Source organism: Cucurbita moschata, unplaced genomic scaffold (assembly GCF_002738365.1).
Source record: "Cucurbita moschata cultivar Rifu unplaced genomic scaffold, Cmos_1.0 Cmo_Scf00183, whole genome shotgun sequence".
In the NCBI taxonomy this organism is placed as follows: Eukaryota; Viridiplantae; Streptophyta; class Magnoliopsida; order Cucurbitales; family Cucurbitaceae; genus Cucurbita; species Cucurbita moschata.
Window position 1 is genome coordinate 41,073 of NW_019268699.1, and position 4,963 is coordinate 46,035.

General features: G+C 37.9%; 1 non-coding gene across 1 annotated transcript; it reads left to right on the forward strand.

Annotated features, from left to right (window-relative positions):
• Nucleotides 1-4,640: 4,640 nt before the first annotated feature.
• On the forward strand, nt 4,641-4,712 carry TRNAE-UUC. Its single transcript has one exon. It is a non-coding gene; the product is annotated as a tRNA-Glu (tRNA).
• The last annotated feature ends 251 nt before the right edge of the window (nt 4,713-4,963 follow it).

The following is a 4,963-nucleotide window of genomic DNA, read 5'->3' on the forward strand; positions in this document are numbered from 1 at the left end:
AAACTAAAAAGATGAAAATAAATAAAAATTAAATTGAGAAGAAACGCAAAGGAAACATATATCCGATCTTGAGCCTGAAGCTCTGATACCAAATGATAAGATAAGGAATCAATACAAGAGGAATAAGATTCGGATTACCTTGTGGATCGAATATCTCAAGGCAAGAACACTTGATTGAGATTCGAATCACTCCACAAGCAAGATTGATCATGTCGAGCTTGAATGATTCTACATGCAATCTAAACTACATAGAATTGCAAAGAAACTTAGCCATCGGCTAAAGAAAAGCACAAATGCTTCTTTACTATATTTTCTAAGTCTTCCTTACAAATACAACAAACATGGCTTTATATAGCCTGAAAATGAAACTATTAAAGGCATTCCAAAAGTTGTAACATTCACACTTTATGACCATAATTAGCCATTATGTAAATGTAACCGAAATTAAATAAAAATTCTTAAAATACAATAACTCTAAATTATAACCCACCCAAAATTTACAACAATCAAACTTTATTCTTCTTCAATGTAGCATGAATTGAAACATCTTTTGATTATTTTGATAACCTTTTCTCCACATCTTCATTGAAGCATATTGTATGATTGATGTCTCTTGGTTCATATCATTCTCCACTTCTTCAAGAGGATTCGTCCTCGAATCTATTTGTGAAACTTTGCTGCAAAAAATAAGTTATGGAAATACAAAGGACCTCACAACACTCTCTCACGTGTATACACTCAAAGAATTTTAGGCCACTCTGTTTGCACTCATTTACACAAATGAAGCTCTCATTCTCACCTCTCAAAATTTTAAATAGAGCAAAGATTGAATTTTGAACTTTGGGTCGATTAAAAACTAAAAAGATGAAAATAAATAAAAATTAAATTGAGAAGAAACACAAAGGAAACATATATCCGATCTTGAGCCTGAAGCTCTGATACCAAATGATAAGATAAGGAATCAACTACAAGGGGAATAAGATTCGGATTACCTTGTCGATCGAATATCTCAAGCCAAGAACACTTTGTTTGAGATTCGAATCACTCCACAAGCAAGATTGATCATATCGAGCTTGAATGATTCTACATGCAACCTAAACTACATAGAGTTGCAAAGAAACTTAGCCATTGGCTAAAGAAAAGCACAAATGCTTCTTTTGATATATCTTCTAAGTCCGATTACAAATACAACATAGATGGCTTTATATAGCCTCAAAATGAAACTATTAAAGGCATTCCAAAAGTTGTAACATTCACACTTTATGGCCATAATTAGCCATTATGTAAATGTAACCGAAATTAAATAAAAAGTCTTAAAACACAATAACTCTAAATTATAACCCACCCAAAATTTACAACAATCAAACTTTATTCTTCTTCAATGTAGCATGAATTGAAACATCTTTTGATTATTTTGATAACCTTTTCTCCACATCTTCATTGAAGCATATTGTATGATTGATGTCTCTTGGTTCATATCAGACACAATACAAGGTCTCACTCTCAGAGGTGGCCCTTGAGTTCATTTGCTTTTGGTTTAATATGGTATCAATAGCTATAGCTGTTTTTCCTGTTTGTCGGTCCCCGATTATAAGTTCTCATTGGCCACGGCCTATAGAAACCAGGCTATCTACCGCTTTTAACCCAGTTTGCATAAGTTCGTGCACAGATTTAACGGATACTCTACTGCTAACCTTCTAATTCACAAAATCTTTAACTCATTAAGTAGTAGTAGTCAGTATTAGTCTTTCCCCTAATCCTCAGTCTCTCAGCTCGGCTCCGGAAACTGATTCAAGTCATTCTATTCCATTCGTTGCCTATACTATGTTGTACTTCTGCTCCTGAAGTAAGTAAGTAAGTAAGTAACTGGTAGTTGTCTTTCTCCGTAACCTGTCTGTCCAACTCTGATTTTCTTGAAGAAGTCAATCCTCAACTACTTCCTTTTCCTTAGACCAAAGAAGGTATTCGATACAAGATTCTATTTACTTCTTTCTGGAGGTATAAAGCAGCTTCTTCTCTTTCCTCTTCATCAGCCTGACTTTATGATCCCGAACTACTACTGTTTATGATCAATAACTACTGAACGCACTTATCTTCTTGCTTGGAAGGAACAAGTCAAGACTAAGGAGAAAGCTAGCTAGCTACTGAACTTCACTTACTACTCCCTATTTACAAGACTTCTCCCTCTTCCTACTGTACTGAGATTACACTTCCAACTGTCTCGATATTCATTCCCTGACGAGAGAGAACCTATGTTAGTTACTACTTGACTGACCTTCTTTCCTTCAATCCTCTAAGTAACCGAAGAGAAAGACAAGAACAACAATCTTATTCATTAAACTAATGAATTGACTCCCCTTTACAGTCTTTGAAGAAGAAAAGAAAAGGTCAAGTCCTCTCTTCGAAATAACCTCTAGCTGGAGCAACCAGGCTAACAAGATTCATTACATAGGGTAAAAGGGGATAAAGTCAAGCTAACTTCTAGTGATGAGAAAGCAAGCAGCGGGCAAGCAACACCAACATATATATTCATTACTTACAGGAAGGGGTAGTAAAGCTAACCTGACGTCTCGAGCAAGACAACTACATTTATTTACATTACGGGAAGGTAGGTAAAGAAAGCTTACCCCGAGTTACGAACAAGAAGATTAGTTTAATTACGGGAAGGTAAAGCTTACCCCTAGTGACGAGCAAGACAAAGAACAAGACAACATCATTCATTCCAGACAGAAAGAAAGGTCAAATCATTCACCTCCAAGAGCAAGAACTACAACATATATATTCATTCCTTACGTAAAGGTAAAGCTAATCTGCCGTACACAGAAGAAATGGAAATACAATAAACCACTATTTCTTTATATTCCCGGACCTTATCTTATACTCTATTATTTCTTGATTGAAAAAGAACTAAATATTGCTGAATGAGAGTAAACTGTCAGACTCAACCTCAAGCTCCTTTACAGTCTTTTTTGAATCAAAGAAAGTCACTGCCATAACCTACGGTCTTTGTTTCAATCCTCACCTCAAGAGAAAGGCTTAAGCCAAGATGCGTTCACTCACTCTTGACCCTTCTAAGTAACCTGATTTCACTCTTTTACTCAACTCTAAATACTAAAGGAAAGAAAAGAGTATGATCAGCTCCTTCATTACTAAACCCAATCTCACTCTGTAATTCAAAGAGAGAGAACCAAACCTTGCTGCTGATTCTTTCTTACCCTTAAATTAAATGACTTCTCACGCTTCAAAGACTAAATAGAGAGTACTGAACTCATGAACTACTTCATTCACTTAAACACTCTGTAAATAGAGTCAGTATTGTATTCCCCTTAACTTAATGACTTACTTCTCCCCTTTTCAAACACTGAGTAACTAGATAGATAGTATTCCCTTTCACCTTTAATGATCTTTCTTCCTTCGCCGGTAAGTAAAGCCTAAGAAACCGAACACCTTTTGATTGACCGTACTCTCCTCTCAGCTAATTAATTGACTTGACTCTTCCTACTTGAGGGGTCAAGGTTGGTTTCACTACTTCTTGACTTTGTTCTTTAGCTTTGTTCTTTGTCTCTTTGCTTTGAATCCTTCACTCCCTATGACTGACAGAGAGTGAACTAACTTCTCTTTCTCTTCTAACTAACTACTGTAGTTACTCATTTAGCTTGTCCGATCAACCTCTCTGTCTGTATGGTTCTCTAAACTAAGACTTACTATTCCTATACTGTAGTATGATTAGATTAGATTTCACTCTTTGACTCTCTTTCCTGTAAACAAAGGGATAGAATGCTGCCTCAGCAAATGTACAAAGTGGACCGCTGCTGACCCTCTTTCTTATCTTCTTCCCATTCGGGTTTGGTTGCCGCAGAAGTCAAGTAAGAAGGAATGGAACCACAGGAGAGTCGTTCACAGTTCATACTTGGGCAAAGACGACTGACTTTGGAAGCGGAGCACAAACAAACCCATTCTAGCTATTCCGGGTTCTTATTGAGCTTAGCGAAATCAAGGTTTATGAGAAAGTCAGCGAAGTTTGGTGTTCTACCTTTGCCTAGTCTCGGTCCACAGTGGAAGGCTCCGCACCTGAGACTGGTTAGGCTCAGTAGAAGTCTAAGGTGTAAGTCAAGAAAGAGAATAGAAGAAGAGATTCAGTCTGTCCCTTAGCCTAGTCTATATCTACAGCTGACGCAACTCCGTACCGACGCCTTACTACCTACTACCTACTTATTAATTAATTAACGGCTAAGCGATTGAGCTTTCTTTCCTTAACCAGCTGACCTGAGTAACCACCTTAACTATCTTTCTGACTTTAGCATAGGCCTTCCTTCAAACGGCCCCTCTTTTCTTTTTTGAATTAGAATAGTAAAGAATGGGGCCTCACTTAATTAACTATTTGTATAGGATGAACGGAGGATGAAAGACAAAGTCAAGGGAGAAGTCGGCTTGATGATCGGAGAAAGGGAAGGGGCGTGGTTGGTGTGTCACTGGGTCGGTGGGGGAACCCGTAGGAAGGGTGGGACGACCAGCCGAATCGAATTCACATCAGAAATCGACAACATAAAGACAAACGAAATCGTCGAATTGCTTATGTATAGAAAGAAAACGAACCACTTCTATTCTCAGAGCTTAGGTATATGAAGAATGGCTTTTTGGTCCCTTTCGTCCAGTGGTTAGGACATCGTCTTTTCATGTCGAAGACACGGGTTCGATTCCCGTAAGGGATAGGTACTCATTCTCGGCCTCTCTTAGTGTGAATTGCTGATTGATCGCTCGCTATCTGGCTGGAAAAGGTGGTCCGGAAGCTTCCTCTCTCACAACAAGCAAGATGAGATCACCTTCTCAGTAATGGACTTCCATTCTTCCTTACTTAGCCTTAGATGTCCTTTCATAGATTCTCGAACCTCCACGAAATCTCTATGCATGTGTTCTTTCTTTCCTCATCATCTCTTTTGGCCGTTTTTCTTAGGCATTGAAC